This window comes from Chiloscyllium punctatum, chromosome 11 (assembly GCF_047496795.1).
Source record: "Chiloscyllium punctatum isolate Juve2018m chromosome 11, sChiPun1.3, whole genome shotgun sequence".
Taxonomy (NCBI): domain Eukaryota; kingdom Metazoa; phylum Chordata; class Chondrichthyes; order Orectolobiformes; family Hemiscylliidae; genus Chiloscyllium; species Chiloscyllium punctatum.
In genome coordinates, this window is record NC_092749.1 from 54774356 (window position 1) to 54794072 (window position 19717).

Below are 19717 nucleotides of genomic sequence, written 5' to 3' on the forward strand. Positions count from 1 at the left end.
CAGAAATTTGTTATATAGAAATAATACTGTTTTATTTGCTTATATGCAAATATAGGTAAATACTAATAGGTTAGGATAAAAATCTAGGAAAGTGCTATCACAAGTATCTCAATAGTCTCAATTTTGTGTAATTCATTCCAGGTCTTGATCCCTCTACCATGTTGGCTATCATGAAAAAGTATAAACTTAATCGTGGAAAGTGTACCATTCAAGATTTTGCTCCAGAAATTGGGAGATAAAATGGTGGCAGTCAGTTAGCAAGATAGACACTTCACATCGTCAAGTCACATGCTATGATGCTGTGATGATACTATGAGCATACTGGGTGGTATGGTGGCTCAGTGGATTGTGCTGCTACCTCACAACGCAGGGATCCAGGTTTGATTCCAGCCTTGGGCAACTGTGTGGAGTTTGCACATTCTCCCTGTGTCTGCATGGGTTTCCTCCCATAGCCCAAAGATATGCAGGTTAGCTGAATGGTAAAAACAATGACTGCAGATGCTGGAAACCAGATTCTGGATTAGTGGTGCTGGAAGAGCACAGCAGTTCAGGCAGCATCCGAGCTGCAGTAAAATTGACATTTCGGGCAAAAGCCCTTCTATTCCTGATGAAGGGCATTTGCCTGAAACGTCGATTTGACTGCTCCTTGGATGCTGCCTGAAATGCTGTGCTCTTCCAGCACCACTAATCCAGAACCAAGTTAGCTGAATGGGCCATGCTAAATTGCCCGTAGTGTTCAGAGCTGTCTAGGTTAGCGGCATTAGTCTGTGGTAATGTAAAATATTAGGGGTAGGGGAATGGGTTTAGGTGGGTTACTCTTTGAAGGGTCAGTATGGACTTGTTGGGTCAAATAGCCTGTTTCCACACTGTAGGGATTCTATGAAATTGCTTAAGATTTACCACGTACTTACTATGAGACAACATTACAGAAATCAATGGAAAACCATCATTGACAAAAGAAGTTTAGAAAATGGTTCTGAATGAAGCATCAGCAGCCAATGAGCCACAGCAGAGCACATATGGAAAGGGAGACAAAATGGGTAGTGTCTGTATTAAATTAATTGGTGACACTTCATTATGTAATAATAAATTAAACATTTCAACTTCATTTACATTAGCTGTTGAATAGAACTTAAATCGGACAGGCAATGTTTGTTACAGTGCTCTGATGTCCCACACATGAAAATTGGCATTGGTGCTCAGACTGGACATTGATTTCTGTTTCTGGAACTTATTGCCATGCATGGACCTTGGAGGCTGCATAGCCGGTAAGAAAATTAGAGGGAATGCTGCCGGCAGGGAGTTTCCTCATTTCAACAGTTTCAATAGCAGCTTTCATGCTATTTGTTGAGCTATCATATGGCCAAATTGCTTCACTAAGACAAGCTTTCAATTTGTTTCCATGGAAGTATGAAATTTCATATTCAAACAGAACAGGAATTTCAACTGTACAAATAAAACAGGACAAGTGCAGAGATAATTGAAATCCATAAAGGGTCAAAAGGACACACACTTGAAAACATGAACCATACCTTGTTTTCCAGTAATTTACACCCAAGTGGTGTCTATGTGAAGTTTAGTGCTGCATAATTCAGATGAGTCACCTACTCTGTATTCCCTCTGTCGCATTGGGGCTGACTTTGGTACTAATATATTTTCAGGGCTGTCAAAATTACACACACAAATCCGTACGGGTCATGTTTAAATATATTGTGCACTGGAAGTAGATGATGTAATTGTAATATAAAATAGGATACTTGCAGATACTGCACTCAGTTACAAGACACAAAACAGAGCCTGGATTATAGGTCTTAGACTTAATATATGTGCTCCATGCATCAGCAGAAGGGTGCTTTTTTTTTACTTTGAAGGCTAGAATTCAAATTATGCCAAATTCATTTCAATTAAATTTGGTAGACAGCTGTTAACATAGAGAAAACAAGTAAAAACAGTAAGTTTTGTTATACAGAGTCATAGAGATGTACAGCACAGAATCAGACCCTTCAGTCCAACTCGTCCATGTCGAGCAGATATCCTAACCTAATCTAGTCCCATTTGCCAGCGCTCGGCCCATATTCCTCTAAACCCTTCCCATTCATATACCAATCAGATGCCTTTAAATGCTGTAATTGTACCAGCCTCCACCACTTCCTCTGACAGCTAATTCCATACATGCACTACCCTCTGCATGAAAAAATAACCCCTTAGTTCCCTTTTATATCTTTCCCCTCTCACCCTAAGCCTATGCCCCCTAGTTCTGGATTCCTCCATCCCAAGGAAAAGACCTTGTCTATTTATCCTATCCATACCCCTCATGATTTTATAAACCTCCATAAGGTCATCCCTCAGCCTCCGATGCTCCAGGGAAAACAGCCATGACCTATTCTGTCTCTCCCTATAGCTCAAATCTTCCAATCCTGGCAACATCCTTGTAAATCTTTCAAGTTTCACAACATCCTTCCGATAGAAATGAAACTAGAAGTGCATATAATATTTGAAAAGTGGCCTAACCAATGTCCTGTACAGCTGCAACATAACCTCCCAACTCCTATACTCAGTGGTCTGACCAATAAAGGAAAGCGTACTAAATGCCTTCTTCACTATCCTATCTACCTGTGACTCTATTTTCAAGGAACTATGCTCATGTTCAAAAAATGATAGCATGGCAGAGATGGAAATCAGGTTATCACTATAGGAACGTAAGGAAATACGATCAGGAATAGTCCATTCAGCCCATTGAGCCTTTCTCTGCCATTCAATTAGACCATGGCTGACCAGCTACCTTAATGTCACTTTCTTGTTTTGTCTCCATAACCCTCAATGTTATTAGAATCCAGAAATCTATCAATTGCTGTCTTGCACTCCCTTACTGAATGAGATGCCACAGCCCTCAGGTAAAAGCTTTCAAAGTTTCACCACCTTCTGAGTGAAGAAATACCTCATCTCAATCTGTAAGGAGATGCTTCTTTTTCTGATACTCCGTCCCCTGGGTCTACACTCACTAGTCAGGGGAAACATCTTCGTACATCCATCTTGCATTGTCCTGTAGAAATGTTTAGGTTTCAGTGACCTCTCATTATTTGAAACTCTAGAGAATCTTGGCCTGGTTTTCTCAATCTCTCCTCACAAAAACAATCCTGCCATCACAGGGATTAGTCTTTTCTTAGATGAAGAGACTAAACTGAACACAACATTCTAGGTGTGATCTCACCTAGGCTGTTGAAGCAAAACTGAAGCAAAACATTTTTACCACTAATTTGGTTACAGGAGGTGACTTGCTGGTTTTAGAACTGAGACATGAGGAGTTCACCGTCTCTTTCTAATCCCAATACTCCATAGATGACAGCATAAATATAACTGCTTTACTAATTCCTCACATGGCTCATCAGATGCCTTCTCTATATTAGCCTTGAAATATAAAGATCAACCAAGGTTCTTTCAATTACACTGAATTATTGATCTGGTATAAAGCAAAATGGATTCCATGGAGACACAGAATTGGTTAACGAATCAAGTTTGCAATATGGAAATATAAATACTTACCCAGCTAAATTACCTTCATCACATTCACACACACATATTAAAAAAAGGGAAGAAATTCTCTCTACAGAGATTCACTTCAGTTATAAAGAAGAACAATAATGGTTAGTTCTTGAAGAGAAAAAAGAGAAGCAGTGTTTTGTACAGGAATAAGACAGTGCTATTTTCTGGGTCTGCAGATTGAAAGAAGCAATAATGGCCTTTAGTAGAGTGATATGCTCTTCTTATCGGATGTGGGAGTTTAGGGAGAGTTTACATGTTACTGAGGATTATATCTGCAATTAAATGCTGTTTGTTGCGAATCCTATTAGATCGAATGGATTGGTTGGAGAGACAGAGGCAATGAGGAATTTACAAGAGCAAGGGGATGTGGTGGATGATATTTATAGGAGGGAGAAAAGTTGCAGATACAGTCACATAAATGGGTTAACTCCAGGAAAGGTAAGAGAGGTAGGCAGGTTGTGCAGGAGTCTTCTGTGGCTATCCCCATTTCAAACAGTTATGCTGTTTTGGAAAATGTTGGGGGTGATGGGTTCTCAGGGGAATGTAGCACAAACAGCCAAGTTTTTGGTTTCGAGACTGGCTCTAATGCAATGAGGAGTATGGCGGGTTCCAAGAGATCAATTGTGTTAGGGGATTTTCTAATCCGAGGCACAGATAGATGTTTTTGTGGCCAGCAGTGAAAAATCAGAATGGTGTGTTGCTTCCCTGTGTCAGGATCAAGGATGTCTCAGAGAGGGTGTAGAATGTTCTTCAATCTCATTGCACATGTTGGAACCAATAACAAAGGAAGGGAAATGGATGGGATTCTGAAGGGAGAATATAGAGAATTAGGGAGGAATTTAAAAAGGAGATCCTAAACAGTAGTAATATCTGGATTACTTCCGGTGATGCGAGCTAGTGAGGGTAGGAATAGGAAGATAGAGCAGATGAATGCATGGTTGAGGAGCTGATGTATGGGAGAACAATTCACAATTTTGGATCATTGGAATCTTTTCTGTGGTAGAAATGACCTGTACAAGAAGGACTGATTGCATCTCAATTGGAAGGGGACTAATATACTGGCAGGGAGATTTGCTCGAGCTGCTCAGGCAGATTTAAACTATTAAGGTGGGGGAGTGGGACCCAGGGAGATAGTGAGGAAAAAGATCAATCTGAGACTGGTACAGTTGATAAAAGATGTGAGTCAAACAGTCAGGACAGGCAGGAACAAAGCAGAGAACAAGGCAGGACTGATAAATTAAACTGCATTCATTTCAATGCAAGGGGCCTAACAGGGAAGGTAGATGAACTCAGGGCATGGTTAGGAACATGGGACTGGGATATCATAGCAATTACAGAAACATGGCTCAGGGATGGGCAGGACTGGCAGTTAATGTTCCAGGATTCAAATGCTACAGGAAGGACAGAAAGGGAGGCAAGAGATAGCATTACAGCTGTACTGAGGGAGGATATTCCTGGAAATACATCCAGAGAAGTTATTTGTGTGGAACTGAGAAATAAGAAAGGGATGATCACCTTATTGGGATTGTATTATAGACCCCCTAATAGTCAGAGGGAAATTGAGAAACAAATTTGTAAGAAGATTTCGCTTATCTGTAAGAATAATAGGATAGTTATGGTAGGGGATTTTAACTTTCCGAACATTGGCTAGAACTACCATAGTGTTAAGGGTTTAGAAGGAGAGGACTTTGTTAAGTGTGTACAAGAAAATTTTCTGATTCAATATGTGATGTACCTATGAGAGAAGGTGCAAAACTTGACCTACTCTTCGGAAATAAGGCAGGGCAGGTGACTGAGGTGTCAGTGGGGGGAGTAAGGGATAGCATTTTTGCAGGAGGCAGGGTTGGAGGACTTATTCCCAATTCCTCCGCCTCTGCCGCATCTCTTCACGGGGGGACCAATTTCACCACAGAACACACCAGATGGCTTCCTTCTTTAAAGACCGCAATTTCCCCTCCCACGTGGTTGATGATGACCTCCAACACATTTCATCCACATCCTGCACTTCTGCCCTCGAACCTCACCGCTCCAACTGCAACATCACCTTCCACCCCACCAACCACCGTACACATCGCATTATCCTCCACCATTTCCACTACCTACAAATGGACACCACCATTAGAAATATATTTCCCTCCCACCCCTAACCCTTTCCATAAAGACCGTTCCCGCCACAACTCCCTGGTCAGGTCCATGCCCCCTAATAACCCACCCTCTTCTCTCAGCACCTTCTCCTGCCACCATAGGAATTGCAAAACCTGCACCCACACCTCTCCCCGTCACTTCCATCCAAGGCCCCATAAGGAGCCTTCCACATCATTTAAAGTTTCACCTGCACTTCCACACATCATTTATTGCTCCCAATGCTGTCTCCTCTACATTGGGGAGACAGGATGCCTACTCGCAGAGCACTTCAGAGAACAGCTCCGGGACACCCGTAACAATCAACCCCACCACCCCATGGCCGAACATTTCAACTCCCCCTCCCACTATGCAGAGGATACACAGGTCCTGGGCCTCCTCCATCGCCACTCCTTTACCACCTGACGCCTGGAGGAATAATGCCTCACCTTCCACATCGGGACCCTCCAACCTCACGGATTCAATGTGGATTTCACCGGTTTCCTCATTTCCCCTCCCCACACCTTACCTCAGTTCCAACCTGCCAGCTCAGCACTGTCCTCATGACCTGTCCCACCTCTCAATCTTCCTTCCCACCTATCCACTCCACCCTCCCCTCCAACCTATAACCTTCATCCCACCTCCATCCGCCTATTGAACTCTCAGCTACCTTGACCCCCAGCCCAACCCCTGTCCCATTTATCTCTCCACCCCTGAGGCTCCTAGCCTCATTCCTGATGAAGGGCTTTTACCTGAAACATCAATTTTCCTGCTCCTCAGATGCGGTCTGACTGGCTGTGCTTTTCCAGCACCACACTGTCAGCTATAATGTAATGGACATTTGGCTCTAGCTTTAGGACCTCAAGGGTGAACAGGGGTTGAAGGGATTGAGTGTTGAAAGGTTGGCATTCTAGAGTATGGAGGTGTGAAGGAGGAAAGGTATGGCATCCAGAGTGGGCTGGGATGGGTCAGGGGTTTGTATTCAGTGAGGGTCAGATCAATGATAAATGGCAGGGTTGGGGCTATTACCATTGGAATCCTGTAGGTTGAGTTGAATGTGTTGTTTGGTGGAGGCAACAGTTACATTGAAGAGTTAGGGACAGTGCATTCAAAGGCCTCACAGGCTGATGCATGAGAGAAAACAAATACAATAAGGCTGATGATAGGAAGATTTGGGATAAAAGTGAAGACCTCGATGGTAGCAGATGTAAGCACCGTAGATGGCATGTCCAGGTCAATAGCAATAGGGTCCAGGAAAATAGAGGATCAAAGGTTACAGAATAAACTCAATAGATTCTGTTGACTGGGCAAAAGGTACTGGAGACAAGTGTGAAGGTGATAGGAGAAGGACGGAAGGTACTTTATCAAGTTGGAAGGTTACATACACCTCCATCTTTTCTGAGTCACTTCATAGGCATTTGGGATTGTCAAGATTGCAAATTGAAGTGGGAACAGACAAATGTAGGGTGGGTGGTCTTTCCAGTGTGAGTAACGTAAGGATTTTAAAAATTCTTTGCTCATTAGTTGAATGCATGAACAACAGGCAAACAATTGCTGGAAGACCCTGGGTCTCACTCAGTCAGTATTCCTGCTGTTGCCTTTTAACAACCATTGTGCTTCATTTCTCCATCAATGATAACAGCTAGTCAGCAAGGTCAGCCATGTTTAGTGTTATTACGCAGATCCTGGAAAACACTTGAGGTATTTGAGTTCCTTGTAGTCTGACAGCTGAATTTGTGAACTCTTATTTTGCAGTATGGTAAGTGCATGTAGCATCATTCCTCCTCAGGTAAGAGTGAACTAAAAGAGCCTCAGGAAGAGGTTAGGATTAGGGTTGCAAAGTGTGAGTGTAAATGTGAATGACCCTTTTATAGGGATCAGAATTATAGAAATACATGCATTAGATACAAGGGATAACCTGATCTATATATGGTTCACCCAACAGCAAGGCAGCCCTGTGACCATTGTCTCATAAGAATTCCATTGCTTTCCTGAGATACCATTAAATTTCGTTCTCAAACTAAGTAGTTCTCAAAAATGACAACTATGTGCTCCAGAATATTCTTAAGACTGTGACAGGAGGAACATACTGATAATCAAGCCCCATCACTTCACCAGTTATAGAGTCATTGAGATGTACAGCATGGAAACAGACCCTTCGGTCCAACCCATCCATGTTGACCAGATATCCCAACTCAATCTAGTCCCATCTGCCAGCTCCCGGCCCATATCCCTCCAAACCCTTCCTATTCATATACCCATCCAAATGCCTCTTAAATGTTGCAATTGTACCAGCCTCCACCACGTCCTCTGGCAGTTCATTCCATACACATAGCACCCTCTGTGTGAAAAGGTTGCCCCTTAGGTCTCTTTTATATCTTTCCCCTCTCACTCTAAACCTATGCTGTCTAGTTATGGACTCCCTGACCCCAGGAAAAAGACTTTGCCTATTTACCCTATCCGTGCCCCTCATAATTTTGTAAACCTCTATAAGGTCCCCCCTCATCTTCCACGCTCCAGGGAAAACAGCCCCAGCCTGTTCAGCCTCTCCCTGTAGCTCAAATCCTCCAACCCTGGCAACATCCTTGTAAATCTTTTCTGAACCCTTTCAAGCTTCACAACATCTTTCTGATAGGAAGGAGACCAGAATTGCATGCAATATTTCAACAGTGGCCTAACCAATGTCCTGTACAGCCACAACGTGACTTCCCAACTCTTGTACTGAAGACTCTGACCAATAAAGGAAAGCATACCAAACACCTTCTTCACTATCCTATCTACCTGCAACTCCACTTTCAAGGAGCTATGAACCTGTACTCCAAGGTCTCTTTGTTCAGCAACACTCCCTAGGACCTTACCATTAAGTGTATAAGTCCTGCTAAGATTTGATACCATCTATTTCCTTACAGTCTATATCTATCATATCGTTTTCCACAATAAATATTGGTGCAAAATATTCATTTAGTATCTCCTCCATTTTCCGTGGCTCCACACAAAGGCTGCCTTGCTGATCTTTGAGGGGCCCTATTCTCTCCCTAGTTACCCTTTTGTCCTTAATATATTTGTAAAAGCCTTTGGATTCTCCTTAATTCTATTTGCCAAAGCTATCTCATGTCCCCTTTTTGCGCTCTTGATTTCCCTCTTAAGTATACTCCTACTTCCTTTATACTCTTATAAGGATTCACTCATTCTATCCTGTCTATACCTGACATATGCTTCCTTTTTCTTAAACAAACCCTCAATTTCTTTAGTCATACAGCATTCCCTGTACCTACCAGCCTTTCCTTTCACCCTGACAGGAATATACTTTCTCTGGATTCTTGTTATCTCATTTCTGAAGGCTTCCCATTTTCCAGCCGTCCCTTTACCCGCGAACATCTACCTCCAATCAGCTTTCGAAAGTTCTTGCCTAATACCGTCAAAATTGGCCTTTCTCCAATTTAGAAATTCAATTTTTAGATCTGGTCTATCCTTTTCCATCACTACTTTAAAATGAATAGAATTATGGTCACTGGCCTCAAAGTGTTCCCCCACTGACACCTCAGTCACCTGCCCTGCCTTATTTCCCAAGAGTAGGTCAAGTTTTGCACTTTCTCTAGTAGGTACATCCACATACTGAATCAGAAAATTGTCTTGTACGCACTTAAGAAATTCCTCTCCATCTAAACCTTTAACACTATGGCAGGCCCAGTCAATGTTTGAAGAGTTAAAATCCCCTAACATAATTACCCTATTATTCTTACAGATAGCTGAGATCTCCTTACAAGTTTGTTTCTCAATTTCCCTCTGACTATTAGGTGGTCTATAATACAATCCAATTATCAACATGACCAAGTTTTCTCCTTGCTATGACTATTAAAAATAAAAGAATTGTCACCATGCTTCTTTAATGAACTCAGAATGACCTGTTCATTATTAACAAAACTTGTTGTGAAAGTAAGTAGCAACTACTGATTAACATTTAAGTTATGATCTAGAATTAAAACTATATCCCTCTTAATCCCACACATACACTCACTGGCAATGAAAACAAGACAAGTCACTGCAGGGTCTGCAGAAATGGGATTTTTTTAAAAAAGGCAATAGGGTTAAAAAACAACTCGAATGGATAAAGGTCTGGAAACAAAATATAAAAACATTGAAGAGCTGAAGTGGTGTTTGAGTTGCACTGAGGGCTGGCATAATAGTATAGTGAAGCTGGTGGCTTGTTGCTGGTGACTTGTGTGGGTTGGTTGAGGAGGACGATGGTCAAGAACTGTGCAGGGACAATGTTCTGAAGAAGCAGTTGTGGGCGATGGGTTAATGTCAGGTGAATGAAGTGTTAGCGTGGCAGGTAGGTGATGGTATTAGGAGCTAACACATGGTGAGGTATCAGGGTGCCAGAATGGTGAAGGAGGGAGGGGTAGGATGCCAGGTGGGTTTTAGGGAGCAGGGTGTAGGTAAATAGGTGAATTCCTCAGATGGATCAAGGCGTCAGGCCAGGGAGCTCTGTTGGGTCCTGTGGGGTCAAGTTGAGTTGAGCAAAGTCCAATTGTACCCGCTCCTGGGACATGGGGTCTATTTGGGTCAGGTCAGAGTGGAAGATGTTGGTGTGAAATAGCACATATTAGGATGGGAATTTGAATCAGACATGAGGTATGATACAGTGGCCCAGGAGGTCATTTTTAATAATCACATTTAATAAAATATGGCAAGTAATATCATTGAACTTTGCAATGAGAATCCCTGAAAAACTTGACAAAACTAGCCATTGCCAAAAAAAAATGTAAGGCTCAGCCCTAAGTTTAAGAAATTAAAACTTTCAAAAGAAATAATAACAACTTAAAATCCTCAAAGTCCTCTTAAGTGAGATACTTTTAAACTTGTCCATTTTCTTGATTATGTGTGTATCATAATTAATTTAACCACAAGGAACCAAATATGGAAATATGTAACAAATTCCTTTATTGTGCAAAAAGAATTCCTTTTGTAGAACTGCTCTATATGGCTCAGGAAGGTGCAATGTTGTTTCTCATCCTGTGTTGAGATAGCTTTCAACTGAGCTGACACTTCCCTTGTTTGCCTCAGTGATTGTGATCTAATAAAGGGAAAACTCAGCAGGAATTTTGCTCTGAACTTTTATTGATTACACCCTGTGAAACAATGTTGACATTTTCTTTCCATTCAAGACTTTTTCTAACAGTCTAACATTGATGTAAAGAGAGGTTGGCATAGGACTCTCGTGCTGCTCCAGTTAAATAATATGGCAACACTCACTGACTAGGTTGATCTGTGAACAATGTCTAATTCAAAAAGGTGCTAGGGATCAGCTGCCAGCAGTAAAATTATATCAGAGTAAGTGCATAAGAGACAATGTGGAAATAAGGGGAAAGTTGTCATTGTTCCACTGTCTGATTAGAGAGCGACATTTGGTGGTGCGTTTCAACTGAGGGTCACCATGTCTTGGTTGAGAAATCTCAGCAGTGCAGGGATTAACCTCACATCAATCTATATCACAAAGCAGATGGCTAGCCAACTGAGATAACCAACCACTTAATGGGGAGCAACTGGTAAATTAAATTGCAATGGTAAAAACAAGGGCTGCAGATGTTGGAAACCAGATTCTAGATTAGAGTGGTGCTGAAAAAGCACAGCGGTTCAGGCAGCATCCGAGGAGCAGGAAAATCGACGTTTCGGGCAAAAGCCCTTTCTACCCCTCCCTCCTTCACCATTCTGGCACCCTGATACCTCACCATGTGTTAGCTCCTAACACCATCACCTACCTGCCACACTAACACTTCACTCACCTGGCATTAACCCCTCACCCACAACTGCTTCTTCAGAATATTGCCCCTGCACACTCCTTGACCATCATCCTCCTCAACCAACACTCTATTCCTGATGAAGGGCCTTTGCATGAAACATCGATTTTCCTGCTCCTCGGATGCTGCCTGAACTGCTGTGCTTTTCCAGCACCACTCAAATCTAAAATTAAATTGAAAGTAAAAGATCCAAAAAGCTGCTGCAAAGCATACATTCACACCCATAAACCCATAAAATCATGTGGAGATACAGATTTGATTGCTGGTTCTTGGTGGAGGGTGTGTGCGTGAGTGGTGGTGTACTGGCCTTATCCTTCTTGAATAATGCCACACTCCCCTTTCTTCCTTTTAGTTTTCCATCTTTCCTTCATTCATCAACAGCACCCATGGGAAGGAACATCCATAGGCATGATGACCATCAACACTCTCTATTATGGTAGAGTTGGTGGTGGTGTTGGATGTTTTGTTGATCTTTGTTGAGGTGAACGAGAGACCCTCGCTCTACTTGGTTGAAAATCCATCTTACGGATCACACAACCAAACAAAGCCCAGAGATACTTGTAAAGGTCCATCACTTTTACCAATATTACGGCACAAATGGGCAGAATGTAATAGTTGTGGTGAGGTGCCACTCACCAGCCATAAAGCCAATAGAAACCTTGCCATGGGCATTCCCAGGAGGCCTATTGTAGACATAATCCCTACCTATTGTGTGTCAGGCTTCCTTGTTCTTGTCCTCAGAAATCCTGGTGCTGGGTGGATATTCTGACTTTGAGAACTGATGACCAATCAGAGGCCAGCAGTGCTACTGGATGCAGCAGCTATGGCTGATGTGGGAGTGTGGGCTACTGGCCCTTAAGAGCATGGAAAACTGCTGGACCCTCAGAAGAAAAGTAAGTGGGGATGAATTTGTTGAGGCCAGATAGGGAATCCTTAATGAGAGAGGCAGGGGTGTTATTTAAAAGACAGAGAAGAGCCTTACTCATGGTCCATCTGTCACTGCTGGTGGGGGCATCTGTCGGGCACAAAGTGCCCTTCAAGAAAGGACCTCCAGGATCAGATCACTGGCTCATCCCAAGATTTTAAGCCTGTATGGAGGGGCTCTTATCAGGGCTGGTAACATGTCAATAGAACAGGGTAAGGCCCTTAACTATTTCAATTGGACCCTGGATGCGAAAGCCATCCTTGAGTATTCCTGCCTTGGCCTAACTTGGAAGGATGCAGGATCCCACACCTAACGTCCAAATACACAGTACCCCTGCCTTGGGTTCACCTCCACATGAGTGGGGAAAGTTGTACCCCATATTTCATTGTTCTGGTTGTGAATGACACAGAATATAAAGCAGGCATGTATCTTGGGAGGAACCGATGATAACATTATCCATTATCATAAACACATTTAAATATCAGCATTGCTGCAGATGCAGGAGGAAGATGGGGTCCATATGAAGGAGAAATTTTATTAGTTCAAAAACAGGATGGAAACTTATCAAAAACAGGACTGGACCACTACTGTACTGAACTGTCCACTGTCATAGTACCCCAGGATATTTAAGCATGATAGAACTTTGGTTTGTTCAGCTCATTGCAAGAAATGTTTGCGAGGTAAATTTGAGTCATAAAATGACAGTATCCCTGCACAAAGGGCAAAAAATGAAAAGAAATTAATGTTATTCTGATTTCTGACAGTGCTTCTGATCTGGAAATAATGAATGTAATCCTGAAGTATATGAAAAACAGTGATGTATGTCTTATATTCATCTACTTATTGTACTGCTGCATAACAAACAAATTAGAATACATAGTGTTCATTTAATTGTTGATCCATAATTGTCTAATGCTGTCTTCTATCATATAATATCATTTAACATACAATGTATAATCAAGGCGAAAATGTCTTGCGGTTCTTCCATGCTGATTTACTCCTGCTTTGCTTTTGGCTTTGAAATCTGCATTTACGTTTTAACTCATTTCCCTTATGGTTTACATAATGAGTACACAATTAACAAAGTGTGACATTTGAACTGTGATTGCTGAAGTATAACAATATGTAAGTGCGCTGCCTGCAGGAAATGTACATTGTGTTCACAAGGCTTTAAATATATTACTGGCAAACCTTTATGTGCTTTTGCTTTTGACATGTTGAAGGTTTTATAAAAGCAGGGGTTTCATGCTTTTGATTAGATTAGATTAGATTAGGGCAACATGGTGGCTCAGTGGTTAGCATTGCTACCTCACAGCACCAGTGTCCCAGATTCAATCCCAGCCTTGGGCGACTGTCTGTGTGGGTTTCCTCTGGGTGCTCCAGTTTCCTCCCACAGTCACAAAAATGTGCAGGTCAGGTGAATTGGTCACGCATTAGTCAGAGGGAAATGGGTCTGGGTGTATCACTCTTCGGAGGGTTGGTGTGGACTGGTTGTGCCAAAGGGCCTGTTTCCACACTGTAGGGGATCTAATCTAATTATGCTTAGAGTAGACTTGTCAAAAGACATTGATATATCAGCATGCAGGTGGGGGAGAACTAAAAAAATGAACAGGGGTCTGAGAATAGCCAAAATGTTACTGAGCATTGAAAGGGAATCCAGAATTTGTGATAAATGAATATTATAGGTAGGGGCATTCTGGTGTCAAGAAGGGCTGGTTGGAAAGCCAGGACCGCTGAAAAACTAATCTGTCAGTTTTAGGGATATGCTGTGCTTTGGCAACGTTGAGAGTGCAGAGTCAGGAAGCTATGTGTAGGTGTGGAGTCCAGAAAAATAGCACACAACACCGTTGTTGGTCCTTCAGAACATTAAGCATCACTACCCCAGACAGCCACTATATGTTGCTCTGTCAACTTTTTCCATTCAATTTTTCAATCATTAGAAGTAGGTTACTGATGTATCTCTGCTGAAAATGTGTTGCTGGAAAAGCGCAGCAGGTCAGGCAGCATCCAAGGAACAGGAGAATCGACGTTTCGGGCATAAGTCCTTTCAGGTATCTCTGTCAGCTCTGTTTAGTAGAGGTTTAACAACTCTGAAGAATGTCAAACATACTGTACTCAAATGAGTGTGTAATTTCATGGTTGACATTGGAACTGTAAGCTTAGACTTTTACTAATCTGCAGATTTCCAACCACCATCTCTTGTGTGGAAGTTTTACAAGTCTAAGATCGACACCAAGGTAACTGACTTTTCACTGCACTCTTCTGTACTCTCTTCTAGGAAAAAAATATGTTTTCTTCTGTCTCCAGTCAGTTCTCTTCCATATTGCCCTAAAATCTTTAAATCTCTGAATTTTTCTAAGATAAAATCAACTCTTGATTATTCTAAATTAAAAACAAGCAAATAACTTCAATGTTTATAGTCCCTGTCTTAATATCAATACCATGTCAACAATCTTCCATTAACACACCAGTGTTTTGCAGTCACCTGCTGACTAACACATACAGCATTAGGTCACTGTTTTTGAGGCCTTGTTTATTTTTTTAAACCTTCACAAAAGTAACAGACATTGGTGTCAACTTGAAATCCATACTCCAATATTTATAGATAATGTATATATAAATCTTGCACCACTCATACCTCCCCTAATGATGAATGAAAACACATTTTAAAGAGGTATTCTCATTTTAATTTCCCAGTTAAAATTCTTCATAACTCTATTTTTGGTTACACCAATCATCGTAAAATATTGACCTAGAATTCAATGTGTTTCAAAGAAATGGCACAGCAATTAAACAATTACTTTGGTTTTGTCTTTATAGAAGACACAAATAACTTCTCAGAAGTGCTATGGAAGCAAGGGTATTTTCAGAAGGAAGAATTGAAGAAAATTAGTATTGGTTAAAAAAAATGTGCTGGAGCAATTAATAGGACTGTAATCTGATAAATTGTCACATCTTGGTAATCCACATTCCAGGGGACTAAAGGAGGTTGCATGGAAATAGTGGACGTGTTGCTTGGCATCTTCCAACATTCTAAAACAGTCCTAGTATATTTGTGAATGGCAAATGTAACCCCACTGTTTAAAAAAAGGAAGTAGGGAGAAAACTGGGCATTTAAATACCAGTTGGCCTAATGTTAGTAGTGGCCATTGTAAAGGATCAGGACATTTAGGAAAAAAATGGCATTACACAAAATCAGTATGGATATATAAAAGGGAAATTATGTTTGACAAACTCATGGACCTTTTACGAAGATATAACTGGTAGAATAGATGAGGAAGCATCACTGGATATGGTGCATTTGGATTTGCAGAAAGCTTTTGATAAGATGTTGTGAAAAATCAAAGCACATGGGATTGGTGGTAATGAATGGGCATGGATTAAGAATCAGTTAACTGGCAGGTAACAAAGAGTAGAATTAAATGGGTCAGATTTGGAGTGGGAGGCAGTGACAGGGATCAGTACTTGGGCCCCAGCTATTTGTATATATAACAACAATTTTGGTAATCAAATGAAATATTTCCAAGTTTGCTGATGACATAAAACTAAGTGAGAATGAGTGCGGGCAGAGTAAATGAAGAGGTTTCCAAATCATTTAGACAAGTTGAATGAGTGGGCAAATACATGAAAAATACATTACAACATTGATAAGTGTGAAGTTATCTACTGTGATATGAATACTATTTAAATGCTGATGGATTAGCCAAGATTGATGTACAAAGGGATTGGGTAACCTGATATACCCTTTGTACCACAATCCCTGGTATAATAAGTATGCAGGTCTAGCAAGCATTTAGGAAGACAAATAGTTTTTAGCCCTCATTGCAAGGAGGTTTGAAAACAGAACAAGGATGTCTTACTATAGCTGTACAGAGGCTAAGTGAGACCACACCTGGAGTAGTGTGTGTGCAGGTTTGGTCTCTTTACCTAGGAAAGATGTACTTATCATAGGTGGAATGAAATAAAGGTTTACCAGACTGGTTCCTGGGATGGCAGGTTTGTCATCAATTGAGTCAACTGGATCTATAGTCACTGGAATTTAAAAGAATGAGAGGGATCTCATTGAAACCTATAAAGTTCTGATAGGCTCAATAGATTGGAAGTGGAGATATTTCCTTGGCTGGAAGGGCTCCAGAACAAGAGGGTCACATTCGCAGTGTAGATGGTAGTCCATTTTGGATTGAGATCAGGAGAAACATCTTCACTTAGAGGGTGTGAGCCTATGAAATCAGAGAACCCCTACAGTGTGGAAGCAGGTCATTCAGCCCATCGAGTCCACACCGTCCCTCCGAGGAGCATCCCACCCAGACCCAAGCCCAATGGCTAATTGACCTAGCCTGCAGATCCCTGAACACAAATTCTCTACCACAGAAAGCTGTGGAAGTGAAATCACTAAATCTATTTAAGAAGGAAATCGATGGAATCCAGAAGCTGAAGGTGTCAAGTCATATAGGGAGAGCTCGATAGTATGGTGTTGAGATCAACATGATCAGGTTGAATTGTAGATGGGACTTGATGGACTGGATGGTCTAATTCTGCATCTATTTTATATGTTTCTAAGATCCAAAGTTGTTCTTCCAGACCTCATCAGACAAACTGATTTATGAGTTTATAATAGACTTTTTGAGTCATTTTGATGGTTCAATGGAAGATAAAAGATCAAACTATCTAACCTTTTAACACCTCCATGTTATCTGGTCTGATTCCTCCACGATCAACTTTTGAACATTCAATTACTGGTATATTCTGGTATTACTTCACATTTATGTTTCACTCCTATTTCTTTCAATTAATAATACTCAGGTATTGATTCTGATTCAAGTTTTGAATGCTATCTCTGAATTCTTCCATAATCATAATCTCTCTTACACTCTCAGTTTTTTTCTCTAGCTTTGGTAATTGTAATCACTGATCCCATGGCATTTCGTTTACTCTTGCAAACTTTACAAGTGTTTGATAAGGTTTCTTTCTTGTAATTCTGAATTCTATTTGACAAGCTCATAAGCATTGAATATTGCTTTTTTAAAAAAAAAGTTTCAAAATCTGCAGATTGTTCTTTTGATAAACTTGTAAATATAGACATACCGGAAGCTGGCAAAACATACTGTAATATCTTCTGGCCACTTTGTCCACTACCTTTTCAAATGAGGTGAGCTACATTCTCAGTGTATTTAAGCATTACATGAAGGTCTTTAGTTAAGTCAAACCCTCATGGGAAACAGAATCATTTTTGGAGTTACTACCTCCTATTTCTTTCTTTACTCTACTTTCCTTTAAGTTTTTCTCTAGCCTATTGTCTGATTTCTCTCTCTGGAGTTTAATTTTTAAAAATTCTATTTCTGCTCCCATTTCTCTCTTCGCCATTCTTTGCTGCTCTCTTCATTTTATTCTTTTCCCATTGTTTTTTGTTTTTCTTCCTTTTCTTCTTCTCTTCCAATTCAATTCTTTTCCTTTCTCTTTCACTGTCTTGCTCCTTGGGTTTTCTTTTTTATTTCTTGTTATCTCTGTCAAGATTTTTGTCCATTTCTAACTATATCTTAGTTAATTCTGTTTGTGTCATCTTAATTTCAGGCTTCCCTTCTAATTCTAAATATTGAATGCTTACTATAAGCCTCTCCTTCTAATGAGAGCATACTTTTACTTTAATTTACCTGCTAAATCTCCCAGTTTATCCTTAGTCAACAATTTTAAATAATCACCTATGATATGTTTCACTCACAGAAAACCCTAAACAACATTCAAATTCATTTTTAAATGCAATCCATGCAATAATATTCACCAGAATGCTCCAGTGTGTTATGTTCTGAACCTCCATGTATTTGTTTATTTTAAAGAGACATTGACCTCCTCATAAATTCAATTAACTCAAATCCTAGCAAAATCGTCCCACTTGTTATGGTCCCAGCTGATGTTCCTACTGGAAAAGTCTATATGCATAATACATATATTGCATATATTTTATTTAATGTGTTGGTTATTTAATTAAACATAGGCACATAAAACTGCAAATTTTCCTTAATAAAAAAGTTAATTACTAAAATGGAAAAAAAATTGAAACAAACCAAGCTGTCTAAATAGAGAACACAGTTTGAATGATCTAAGCAAAACAAAGTCTCATCCATGCCTAGTGCCAACACTTTATTCAAATCCAGAAAAATTATCCTTTTACAGTATATCAATTCTTTAGGTTAGACAAACTTTTGAGGAGGTGATGAACTAGTGGAATTATAACCGGTCAGCAATTCCAGAGCAGAATGTTCTAGGTAATGTTCTGGGAACCCAGACTCATATCTCGATGCAGCAGTTGGTGGGGTTAGGATTTAATAAAAATCTGGAATTAAGAGCCTAATGATGACCAAGTTGATTGTCAGGAGAAATTCATCTGGTTCACTAATGTCCTTTATAGAAGGAAACTGAAGTTTTTACCTGCTGTGGCCTGCATGTGACTCCAGACCCACAGTGATTGACTCTTAACTGCCCTCTGAGCAATTATGGAAGAGCAATAAATGCTGGCCTAGCCAGCAATGCCCTCATCCTTTGAATGAATATTTAATCAAAGGACTTAACTGCTACTCCCCAGTTCTGCACTGTGAACTATGAAGTCTTCTCATTTGAATACTCATGAAAGTGAAAGCTGAGATTTACTCAGTATTTTACAAATCTGCAGATTTCTAACTAGCTCTTCTGATCTGAAAGCTTCACAAGCTAAACTTTTACACCAAAGTAACAAATTTATTATGTTTACAAATTCTAGACTAATCTGTTGGCTCATCGATAAGTTTCTAAAGTCTGTCTCCCTGCCACACAGAGACATCAATTCCCTGCTTGCTACCTTGCTGTGTGCTTTAACAGCACTCTTTTTTTAAAAAAATGACATCTTCCCTCACTTGATCCTTCATCCTTACTACTTATTTTGACTATTTCCTATGACAAGACTGAGGCTTGACCTGTGAATATCATTATGCTAAATAAGAAAATCAAAATCTCATTTATTCCACAGTTGTATTATTGTCTTTTATGACTATTGTGGTGATTTATTTATTTGCTATTTTTGTATGTGATACAGAATCAACCACCACCAGTTAAAGCTTAGGTTAAAATGCAGTCACCAATCCTCCTTTCTTAACTAGGTTTAGAGTCCATTTAGTTAATATAGATCTCTAACATTAACTCTTTCAGGACCATTACTCTCATAACATAGAGCCATAGAGATGTACAGCATGGAAGCAGATCCTTTGGTCCAAACCGGCCATGCCGACCAGATATCCCAACTCAATCTAGTCCTACCTGTCAGCACCCAGCCCATATCCCTCCAAACCCTTCTTAT